The following is a 13498-nucleotide window of genomic DNA, read 5'->3' as shown; positions in this document are numbered from 1 at the left end:
ATATAAGATTGTACCAGATCCAGGTTCACAAACCTGAATTCTTCATAAAACTCCATAGCCCGAAACCTATTAATTTCTCGGTCATAGCGACGAATAATCTCCAAAAACCCCCGAGGAGGGTCCCCGCCAACGCCACCCTCAGCCATTTGTTCATCATTTTCATTATTCATCTCTAACATTGCAGCATCACCACCCCCGAACTGATTATCATTGTTATTAGCTACCGATGCTAGTTCCTTAGATACATCCTGATCTATATATTCCTGAATTTCCAAGTTTACCGGATGGCCTCCCGTCTGGAGAGTGTGCAACAGTGTCTGTGACCGTGCTAATTGTGACACATTTGTTCTAAATTTAAGCCTACGCAGCATTCTTTTCGCAGCATTAATTTTATTTCGCATTACCCCCCTAATTACACAAGCAGACTGACAGTTTTTGCGCTTCTCCTTTTTCATTGTTTGTCAATTGTTGTTTTCAGAATTGGTTGTTTTTTGTAACAACCCTTCTCGATCTTGCAGAGACTGATTGATTCACAGTGTGAATTACAGATTCATCAAACTCTCATCAGAAACGGGTCAATTCCCTATTTGTTTTAACAAATTTGTCAAAACATGTATTTTGCACTGAGCGGTGTTTAACGCCTCCACAAGCTGACTGCATATCTTGCTAAACACCAGGGCCCTACAATCACCAGGGGTCTGTATGTCAACACAGGGTGATTGATCACATTTCATCTCAGTATCCCCACTAGTGGTGGCTTTAACCGTGCTTTTACCCCGTTTACCTCTTTTTACAGTAGCGGAGCTCGGTCGGTTCACTTTCACACATTGCACCCCCACATCGGTGGTGTCGTGTGCCACCCGGTTTGTCTTACTCAGGGCTTTTCTGGGCGCTGTGTTTCCCCTTTGTGTGACTGGTGGCTGTCTCCCCCGCTGTAGAACGGACCTCCCTTTATCAGCACGATCGGATCTCTTCAGCTGTTTTCCACTTGACACGCCTCTCAAGCAGGGCAATGCAGGCTGTGCCGCATTTTTAGCTATAATAAAACAAACATGTCAATTACACTTTATACAGTGACTTTTCACTACATTTCGAACAAATACAAAATATAATATTATTATTATTATTATTATTATTATTATTATTAATAACATTGGTAAAAACGGTGAATGTTACACACCTCCATTCAAAGTTTGCTCTGTGACTTGGGGTGGGTGGGGGAGTGTGTAGTTATGTGGGTTAAACAACTGTCAAATCAAAAAACAAACATTGGTCACATAAATGTACACGATATTATGTTTTAGAAGATGTAATTAATTCATAATATGTAACAACTTGTTCTATGGCATACCATGAAATCTGAATAAAACTGGCCATTAAACACATTGCTTTGGCCCACCTTCAGAACACGTGTCTCCTGCGGTTTGGAAGGCGCTGTTCGGGACGTAGGCGTTGGGGGTTGTGAGTTCCACTCTCCGTGGTCCCCTGCGGGGTGCTCGGCCCGACAGTCTCGGCTCTGTTATTCTGTGCTGTAATATCTCGGTTCTCTCTCACCTTAAATTATACAAACCATGAACTATGCATGATATACTAACACTTTTAAACCCAACTCTATTACTATAAAAAACATGTGTTTAAAATGTTGTAAAATGCATTGACAAACATATCTGAAGGCGAGTAGATTTCCCACTACAGCTGGTCATGTTGTTTTTAAATGCTGCCCGTGAACTGAACAATGAACGAAGTCACCATATCTAAATATTCACAACAAACACCCTTTCGACATGAAACCAAGAAATGAGAGCAATGCTTTCACTGCTCGCCATAGCGTCTCAATGTTAGTGTCCCTCAGCAGGATATGTCGCCCATTTTAGGTTTACAGGCATTCTATAAATTAGCAGCCTGGCATTAGTACTGTCAGTAAAATATTATGCATGGCTAATAATTTTATGTCATAATAATATATTCATCTGTAGCCTATGGAGATGGCTTCCATCTCAAGACACCAATATAAATCTAAGCACAACAGCAATGCTAAAATGTAATGTATTATTGTGTCTGTAAAAGTGAAAGGAGCATACAGGTAGATGGTGGGGTGGGTTGTGAACACTAGCTTTAATCTTGATGAACATCCTGGGAATTAATAACAGTCAAAACAGCTTGCCATATTGTTGAACAAGAATATCAACATTTAGAGTAAAACAGGTTTCTTTTGGTACACACTTTGCTTATGATCACTCAAATTTGGATTCTTTCCCATTTGTTACAGAATACCAACCAATCAAACCTGGTGTCTTCAGGTCCCTCAAATGACCATGTCACAGATGCCAGTTGGCTGAACATCCTCGCATTTTCCATGAAGCACAATGTAACAGAGGCTTTAATGGAGGACCTACTGAAGCTGTTAAGGTTATGTAGTGGGGATGCTGCAAGCATCCCAAGTAGCAAGTACATGATAGAGAAGGAGTTTAAAGATTATGTGGACAAATCAGAATACCATCTGTGAGACAAAGTTTAGAGCTGGGTCAATTTTTTATTTGTATACCTTTGAGGAATCAACTTCAAGCTCTTTTGGAGAATGAGCCTATTCCAAATATTTACAATGACCAAAACAGATGGAATAACAGATTTTTCAGATGGGAAGTTGTACAAATATCTGAAATCAGTTAGTGATTCATTCTTTTCCCTGTCTTTCAATTGTGATGGAGTGCCAGTGTTCCAGTCATCTAAATACAGCATATGGCCCTTACTATGCTCTGTTAATGAATTACCCCCAGAGGAAAGAGATACAAATGTCATACTATGTGCCTTGTGGTTTGGGTCATCAAAACCACAAATTACTAGCTTCCTCAAACCTTTTGTGGAGGAATGCAAAAGTCTTGGACAAACAGGTCTTCAGTGGCAGGATCCAGTAGATCACTCAATCAAAACGACAAAGGTCTATGCATTATGTGCCATATGTGATGCTGTTGCACGACCTTTACTGCAAAATTTCAAGCAGTTTAATGGAGAGTATGAGTGTGGGCACTGTCTTCATCCAGGTGTTCCTTAGATATCATGACACAACTGTGCAAATAGGTGAGATTGCCAAAAATAATGAACAGAGCATTTTGGGCATAAAAGGGCCATCTCCAATTGTGGACTTGCCAGATTTTGACCTGATCAATGGTATGGTCCCTGATTACATGCATTGTGTGTTGCTGGGGGTTTGCCGGCAAATAGCCACTTTATGGTTTGATTCCAAAAGCTATAGTAAACCATGGTATGTTGGTTTGAACACTGTAACAGTGGATGTAAATCTTTTAGCAATCAAGCCTCTAAGCATTTTTTCCAGAATCCCACGGTCTATTGTTGAGCTAAGGTTTTGGAAAGCTCACGAATGACAGAACTGGCTTTTATATTACAGTTTGCCAGTCCTGGAGGGGATACTTCCAAACAGGTATCTTTGCCACTGGGCTCTACTTGTGGAGGGTGTGAGCATTTTGCTAGGTTCAGACATTAGCCAAGAGGATATTGACCATGCTCATGAGGCTCTTGAGCTTTATGTTAAATCAGTTCAGTCTTTGTATGGCGAAGATCAGGTGACCTACAATATGCATTCACTTCTGCATTTGACTAAGAGTGTTGAGAATTTGGGTCCTCTCTGGGCCCAGTCTGCTTTCATGTTTGAGAGCTATAATGGCTACTTGCTCAAGCAAGTCAAAAGCAGTAATGCAGTGCCTCAGCAGCTTTGCAAAAGAGTAGCATGGTCTCGGGCATTGCCACGCATAGCTAAGGCCTGCTCATCCAATGATGTTTCACCTGAAATTAAATCATTCTACACAGAAATGACCTCTGGTAAACGTCATGTAAAGAATTATACTAGATATGACTTGCACTTGGAGTGCCAAAGATTAGGCCAGTGTCTGAAAATAATATGAATGCATTGCATGCATTGCTAGATGTACCTGGGACCTCTATTGGCAGGTACTACAACAGAATAGTTATCAACGGAGAGGTCATTCAAAGCCAAACATACACAAAGACAAAGAAAAGGAACAACTCGGTTGTGATATTGAAAGATGGCAGTATTTTCACGGTTTCACACTTTCTCTGTGTCAGTGATGACCAATATCACTTATATGCAGTTGGCAAATTTGGAAATTGTACAGTGCAGAAACTGGTTCGAGGATCTGCTGTCAAAATATCACTGACCTTTATGCGGACTGTTCATTTTCCTACAGGATTTGAAAGAGCAGTTGATCTACGGTTGATTATACAGTATATGACCATGTTTGATTATAGGCATAGGGCTCCACTTAGGACAAGGCAAGAGCATGAGTTAAGTACAGCCTTATACTGCTAAACTGCACTGTGTTTTATACATGTCTTCATATGCTGGACATTCATATTAAATTTGCACTATTTTCCTATGTTTTTACTTCATCAAAAACTATATGCCTTTAGTTGTATGTAGGACATATATGATTAAAAATACATTAATATTATGCAATTTATATATGTGTTTTTTGCAGCATATATGTCCCTTACAATATTCGGTTTGAACATATAAGAATCACAGGTTTTTTTAGGAAAAGGAAAGGATCCAAGTGCAGGCTTTAGAGTTGAAGCAGATAATCCAATAAGGGCAAAACGAGAGAGCATAAACAGGGACAGTCCAGGTCAAACGATCAAGCGAACAGGCTAGTAGAGAGATCCGAAAGGGGTAAACGAGAGAAGGAAGCAAGAGGTCAAAAATACACGGGAAGGCAATCAAGAAACAAGGCTTAGAATTGATTCAGGAGAGAATGCAAGACTTCGCGATGAATCTAGGAAACAGAGGGGTACTGTGTACTGTGAAGGAGAGAGGGATTGAACGAGGTGAATGAAGGATTGACCAATGATAGGAGAGGAGGACAGAACAGGTGCACCTGGTAGGGAAGAATGTGGAAAGACTGGTTTGACTGGACAAAGGACAAGAGAAGCACTAAACTAGTATTTGGGAGAGGGAGACCTCTGGTGGTGAACTAAGGTAGAAGCAGGGGAGACCGTGACAGTCTCCAAGGTTCTCATCGTAAATAACAAACAGAAATCAAACTACCTTCTGGCCTGACCTTCTAGCTTGACCTTATCTTTCTTAAGTATACAAGAGAGATTAACAGGTGTGAGAAAAGAAATTCTAACTTTCCTTCCACACATACATACATACATACATACATACATACATACATACATACATACGGAAAATAAATAATAGAATTTTGAATCACAATAAGATGTTATCAAGTACAGAAAAAGAAAATGTAATAAAATGTGATCTTAAATACATACAAATAAAGAAAATTGGTTTACTATTTCCAGATTCCTTTTTTGAAATACAATGACATGCATTACAAATGAGTATTTACATTATATTTACAGCCGGTGCTCGTGTGTCACTGTGTCCCTCAGGCTGTGGTAGGCGCTGACATATTGGGCAGCCAGGGTGGCTGTGTGTCCCTCCCCCAGGAGGACTGACCGTTTTTCTTTTTTCTAAGTTTTGTCACAGGTTGGGTGGGCATCCATTATGTTGTTACAGAATGTGTCCCTTATTTTGGGCTAAAGCTTTCCGTGGAGGGGAACGTGGATCAGTTTGTACCATTTTTGGGAAGATCTGCCTTGTTGGGGCGGAGCTGTGATCCAGGTGAACAGCAGATCGGGCATAGGTGGGCATGTGGGCAGAGGAGTAGGAAGGCCGGTCAAGCAAATAAGCTTGCTAAGGTACGCAGCAGCAGCAAGCAGCCCCCCCATCCAGCCAGCCAGCCAGTCTGGCTAGCAGTGACTGAGTGGTTGACAGACGGCAAGCAACGGAATGTACGTGCTCTGTGATGTCATAGCAGTCAGCTGAGAGAGGCTCGTGATGTCATCGCTGAGCTGTCTGTCTGTCTGTCTGTCTCTCTCTCTCTCTCTCTCTCTCTTCCTCTCAATTCAATTCATTTGTATTGTCAAAGCAATTGGACATACATACATACATACATACATATATACACTCACCTAAAGGATTATTAGGAACACCATACTAATACTGTGTTTGACCCCCTTTCGCCTTCAGAACTGCCTTAATTCTACGTGGCATTGATTCAACAAGGTGCTGAAAGCATTCTTTAGAAATGTTGGCCCATATTGATAGGATAGCATCTTGCAGTTGATGGAGATTTGTGGGATGCACATCCAGGGCACGAAGCTCCCGTTCCACCACATCCCAAAGATGCTCTATTGGGTTGAGATCTGGTGACTGTGGGGGCCAGTTTAGTACAGTGAACTCATTGTCATGTTCAAGAAACCAATTTGAAATTATTCGACCTTTGTGACATGGTGCATTATCCTGCTGGAAGTAGCCATCAGAGGATGGGTACATGGTGGTCATAAAGGGATGGACATGGTCAGAAACAATGCTCAGGTAGGCCGTGGCATTTAAACGATGACAATTAGCACTAAGGGGCCTAAAGTGTGCCAAGAAAACATCCCCCACACCATTACACCACCACCACCAGCCTGCACAGTGGTAACAAGGCATGATGGATCCATGTTCTCATTCTGTTTACGCCAAATTCTGACTCTACCATCTGAATGTCTCAACAGAAATCGAGACTCATCAGACCAGGCAACATTTTTCCAGTCTTCAACTGTCCAATTTTGGTGAGCTTGTGCAAATTGTAGCCTCTTTTTCCTATTTGTAGTGGAGATGAGTGGTACCCGGTGGGGTCTTCTGCTGTTGTAGCCCGTCCGCCTCAAGGTTGTACGTGTTGTGGCTTCACAAATGCTTTGCTGCATACCTCGGTTGTAACGAGTGGTTATTTCAGTCAAAGTTGCTCTTCTATCAGCTTGAATCAGTCGGCCCATTCTCCTCTGTCCTCTAGCATCAACAAGGCATTTTCGCCCACAGGACTGCTGCATACTGGATGTTTTTCCCTTTTCACACCATTCTTTGTAAACCCTAGAAATGGTTGTGCGTGAAAATCCCAGTTACTGAGCAGATTGTGAAATACTCAGACCGGCCCGTCTGGCACCAACAACCATGCCACGCTCAAAATTGCTTAAATCACCTTTCTTTCCCATTCAGACATTCAGTTTGGAGTTCAGGAGATTGTCTTGACCAGGACCACACCCCTAAATGCATTGAAGCAACTGCCATGTGATTGGTTGGTTAGATAATTGCATTAATGAGAAATTGAACAGGTGTTCCTAATAATCCTTTAGGTGAGTGTATATATATATATATATATACATACATACATACATCCATACATGCTAGAAAGTCATTACTATGTTATCTTAAAGGCTAACTAAGCAGAACATATATCATTATAGAACAGAGTTCATAGGTCAACACATGGTTTTAGGGAACAGGCACATAGGTCAAACCGTTTGACATTGTCTCCAAGGTTCTCATCGTAAATAACAAACAGAAATCAAACTATCTTCTGGGCTGACCTTCTAGTTTGACCGTATCTTTCTTAAGTATACAAGAGAGAAAAACAGGTGTAAGAAAATAATTTCTAATTTTCCTTCTACACATATATACATACATACATACATATGTAGCGTTATGTTGGGTGTATTTGGATAAGAGCATTTGGGCTCTGAGCTGAAGCACGGATCTAAAGAAGACCTCTCCCCCCCCAAAGTTATCAGATTTCCTTAGCTCATCAGCTTGGAACTGGTTTGCATCAAAGTGACAGTTTTGGGGAGGATGGCACCGAGAAGAGGCCAAATAGTTTGGAATTCTGCTATGAGATGTCTGGAGAAAGGGGCCTGTAGGTGATAAAAACTCTTTGAAGTGGATGAGAGCCGAAATCCCGACATAGAGCTACGAACCCGGGCCAACCGGCATTTCCAAAAGATGGCATGGATTGACATCAGTCATAAATCAAGCCCCCCTCCAATAGGACACTGGGGGCTGAAACCGAAATCCAATCTCAAGAACTCAGGGACCAATCACCTACTGATCTGACAGACTTTAAGGAACAGCGGACAGTCTTTCTCTCTCTCTTTCTCTCACCTGAACCAGAAACTCGCTGCCACAGCTCAACCTGTAGCTCTGTTGCCAGAACCGGAATCAGAAACCAACCTAGTCTTTGCCGGCAACAGAAGAGTTAAACTGGGAGAAGGAGATTGAGCCGTACGAAGAATTCTTTTAAAGGACTTTATTAAATAAATAACTTTACAGACCCACCTGATCAGTGGAGTTTTACAGCTGGACAATTGACTAAGTCGACTGAATACGAAAGTGTCAGTCACTTAAATAGCTATTTGAGTCTTAAGAAACTTGACCCTTGGAACAAACAGGGCCCTGCTTTCCTCAAAGACTTCGTCTTCAAGTAACTACGGTGGAACCCTGCTTACAAAGAAGATTTTGTGCACAGTCTTGGAGCCTTCAAACCAGTGGAAAATCTGTTTGGAAAAGACTCTACATTCCCGAAACCCCAACTTCCAGGTGCATCGACTGAGTGGAAGTTCATGGACAAAGCCGAACCAGACTGCCTTTGTTCCAAACCACACAGACCTCGTGCCGTGTGCTGTTATCTGAGCCCGAAGCCAGAGAGGCCTCTCTGCGACGAAGTTCAGATAAGTTTAACAGTTTGGAGTTTGTGATTCATGACATTTGAGAAATCAATTAGAAATGTTAATCTGTGATTCATAACTCTAGAATGTGTAATATCATTTAGTTTTCTTAAATATAAATGTGTGTTGCATTAAACTGTTTTGTTGATAATTTTAGAAATAAAATCTGTCAACGCCGAGAAATATCTTCTCATTCCTGTTTAACTGTTTAGTCTGAAATTGACACAAGTTAATAGACATTAGATTATTGGTGGCCCTGCCTATCCTTAATCATTGAATAATAATCAGTTAAGGGAAATTGTGGTAACAAATAGGATCTTTCTCGGCACCTAAACGTAAATGAGACTGATATATATATAACGAGAAGTTACCTGACATAAATACTAACCTGCGTAGTTATTTAATGTCTGACTAATAATACTAACGAGAGACTCACCTTCGTCTTACTAACCGGTATTGTAGTCAATGTGTTTATAACCTTTTTTGTTTAACGATTAGTTAAACGGAATGTACGTGCTCTGTGCTGTCATAGCAGTAAGCTGAGAGAGGCTCGTCATGTCATCACTGAGCTGGCTGGCTGGCTGGCTCTCTGTGTGTGTGTGTGTGTGTATGTGTGTCTCTCTGTCTGTCTGTCTGTCTCTCTCTCTCTCTCTCTCTCTCCCTCTCAATTCAATTCATTTGTATTGTCAAAGCAATTGGACATGCATACATACATACATACATATATATGGAAAATAAACAATATGTGTACATCTCTTTCGGCATTAGTGGTGCCCTCACAGATGTGCAAGTTACATGACAGACAGACAGACAGACACACACACACTTTCACACACAGACAGACAGACACACACAGAAACACACACACATACTTTGACAGACAGACAGACAGACACACGCATATTATGGGTCTTTGTTGGGTAGTGAAATGGATAGCATCAGTCGCAGTGTGGGTAATGTCAGGGAGCCAATCATAGTCCCCGTTATTTGCATATCGTGGCGCAAAGCATTCTGGGAAAAGCAACTAAACACGTTTAGTCATGTATTTGTCCATAGTTTACACATGAGATGAAAGAGACAGTATGACATATTGAGCACCTGGGATTCCTCATGTGTATGTGAGGGGCAGAGGAACCGGATCCCAAGTGTGCGTCCCAGGTGCTATAGGTTTCAAAGCATGCAGGGGAATAGGCACCCCACCCTGACACCTATAGAAGACTGGATAGGGAGATATAAATAGCAATGGGGAGACTCTTGTACTTGGTGTGGCTCTATCCATATAGTGGGGCCAGCAGCCACTTAGCAGGTGCAGCAATAGAAGCTCAGCCTGGGGAGACTGGATTTAGCATTTCCTCTCCATTTTGATAACTATCCATAATCATTTCTGCAAAATACTTCTATGATACCTATGTATGTTTTTTACTTGTACTATATTATACTATCAAGTATCAGTGTACACATACAATGTGACCTGTTACATTAATACAGAGGCCAGATCTCTAATAGCCACTGTCCCCTGATATTACACTTTTTTACAATCACTTTGGCACTCATTTCAGAACCTTGATGTCATTTTTCAAAACTCTAGACACTAAACTCACACCCGATGATCAAAATTCACATTTTTCAAAACTCTAACACTTTTTTACAATTGCTTGGATACAATACACATCAACCTCAGATCATTTGTTCATTGAACTAAAATGACACAACTTAACATCAAAGTATTACCATTTCAAAATGCAATTCACACATTACATCTGAGATCACTGTCTATTCATTTCATTACAAAGATCTAACTATCAATTGATACAGCTGCTCAAAATGATAAGTGACTGTTGCATTACTCTTAATGCATAGTTTTATGGAAACTGACAAACAGTATTCCATGTTTCGATCATGAAAGTTTCAGGATAATGAGATCCATTGACACCAATAACCGAGGAGCATGGTTTCTTAGGGTTACCATAGACTTGACTGTGTCTTCTTGTTTGTGAAGGAACAGGACTGTGTTTTCCTGTCTGGGTTCCCGCAGGCTTAAGTGTGTTTGTAAACTGCAGCGTAGGTTTGACCTACTATTAGAAAAAAAAAAAAAAAGGAGCGCTAATTAATTGTTCAATATCTGATACGCCGGTGATAATATAAAATAACGTGTTTATAGTTTATAGAAGTTTATAGTGTTTATGGTAAATGAAGAAAAGTCATTAAGTTATATACAAGTTCTATAAATGCAAACATTGAAAAGCATGTTTGTTGTTATTCCTATATAGGATTTAGTATTATTTGTGTTTTCTTGTTTTTTGCTATGTTTTCTCCCCTGTCGTTTATTGTTATTTTGCGGGCTTGCACGCCTTGGTTGTTGTGTACAAAACGATACATAGAAAATGGGAAAACGTGTTACTGTGTGGGAACAGCTCTAGTAAGACGGGCGACCCGCCACTTAAAGGTACACATGTAAGGTACATGTATGATAACTATGGAGTGAAGCGGTGCGTTTGACTGGACAATAGGTGACAGAAAATTAAGGTTTCCAGAAGATGGGACTTTTGATTCAGATAGACTTGAGCACCTAAAAACGGTTTTGCAAAATAGGAATACAAAGCATTAAGAAATGAGAAACCAAAGCTAGCTATCTTAAAACATTTGTTAGAGAAAAGAAAGAAAAGACAACAGGCATAATTCAATCTGAATGCCCCGAAGACAAATTAAAAATATATATATATGTTTTTCAGTATAAATGACAGTCCTCAAGATACTGAAGGAAAATTACTAGATAAGTAATAAATAAGGGTAGTTTGAGACACTGCAGGTCAATATAACATGCCAACCAAAACCATGGTATCTGAATTTACTATGGATATAAATTAATATGTGTCTCTTTGTATGTTTGTACGTTTTCAGTTTGCGCAAGGTAAATGTCCATATTTTGACTTTTTCATGTACTGTATAGTCCAGAATATGACTAAGAGAGTCATAAGTCACAAATAGTTACAGAATGATAGCTAAAAAACGCCAGTTAAATATGTTGTAATAACAGACCTACAAGAAAGTCAGCATTTAACTGTACACAGAATGCTATTGCAAACAGAAATAATAATACAAAATTAAGTTATTTAAATAGGTCTTACGAATACAGAAGTTAAAAGTAACATGTTAGAAATGGAATTAGAGCCAAATTTAGAAATAGGAATCCGAGGCAACCACAAACATTCGGTGAAGGTTTCTTACATATTGATAAATAGATAACCAGATACTCCAGGAAATTAACGATGTGCTCATTTGGAAGCTATGAGTTCCACAATGAAGAGTTTTTAAATCCCTAGAAATAGATCCCTAAATACAATGTGTAGGTAAGAAATTAACTATTGATCAGTTCAATCTGGATTCGGGAACAGTTCTTCTGAACCTGTACTGGTGTAGATTGGACTTCAATAGGAGGAAGTGACACAATAAAGACATGAGCCGCGCAGGAGGACAGTCTTAGTGCCCACGCAGGTTCTTAGTTGGGGAAATCATTGACTGGACACATTTTTTGAAAATGTGCTTTCCTGAAGTACCTGGACATCATTATTGAGATCAATGAAAAGGCTTATTTTCCAAAGATTAAATACATTCATTAACTACAATAATGTAGTGAAATGTATATAAATAGTAATAATACAAATCGATCAAATATAACTTGCATTTTCTTGTAAGAAATTAGGAATAGGAGAAAGAACAGCTGTTGGGATGCAGTGCGATGTTATCCAAAATTGAAAGCGGTTGAGAAAGGAGAGTTTGTTCTGTGTGAGACAAATGTACTGCCACGAGAGACTCTGATGGTGATTGACTGGAATATGAGGGAAAATAATGAAGTTACTACAGGTATAACTAAAGGTGTAACATAACTAATTTAATGAAACATAGTCATGGCAAGTTATAAAACTGTTTGGAAATAGTCCTTTCACAAACAGAAATACCCTATCAATTAGGAAGAGGGGGGCAGGGGGCAAGGGCCGTATGTGCTCCTCTGCTCCCCCTGTTCGCCTGAGCAGACAAGCAGCCTGAGATGAGAGAGAGAGGGAGAGAGAGAGAGAGAGAAGTCAGAGACAAGGCAGAGACTGTAAGTACGTGTAAGGGTTCATAACTTATTACAAACAGAGCAAGAGTGTAATGAATGGTAATTTACACTGCTTGTATTAATAATGATAATAATATTGATGTTGATACAGACGAATACATCACATACTAGATGACAACCGCATAAAACTAATAATAATGAAAATAGGAATAATAGGAGTATGGAAATAATTTCAAATTATGGTTTATTGGTAAAAAATGAATTGAGAAACAAAGATTAATAACTGCCATCATTTACCCAACTACTATTAACTATGGTGTTGAAGGAGCTGCTGTAATAGTTATTGTAATGTTCTCAGGTATTTAAGTTAGATAAAAGGACAAAGATAAGCACATTGTTTTGAAACTTTGACAACTCCACACAAAAAGAGTATCTACACTAGGAAGTAAAGCTGATTCAATAAACACAGGAGATATGATGCTGCTGACGACAGCTGAGTGCTGTACTGAAATAATTTGATAAATGAGATAAATTGGAATCAAGATTATTATTATTTTGAATTGTCCCTTTACTAGAAACCTTATAGATTGTGCGAATGTCAACTAATGTGATAGAGATGCCTTTTATAAGGACGATCTCTGATGTTGTGTGAACCACACATTGTGTCTTCAGACTGATTTATTCCACATGGCAGATATGCATATTATGAATCGTGTCCTGAAGGAACCGATGTCTGACCCATATGGAGAAGATGCTGGTGTTCTTGTTGAGACACAGTAGGCCGAGGGCGCGGCTTTAAAGACAGCCTCACAGCAACTTGAACAGACCAATGCTGAGGTCCACTACGCTGAAGTG

The sequence above is a fragment of the Amia ocellicauda genome, chromosome 10 (assembly GCF_036373705.1).
Source record: "Amia ocellicauda isolate fAmiCal2 chromosome 10, fAmiCal2.hap1, whole genome shotgun sequence".
NCBI classification, from domain to species: Eukaryota; Metazoa; Chordata; class Actinopteri; order Amiiformes; family Amiidae; genus Amia; species Amia ocellicauda.
Note: the sequence above shows the minus strand (reverse complement) of the source record.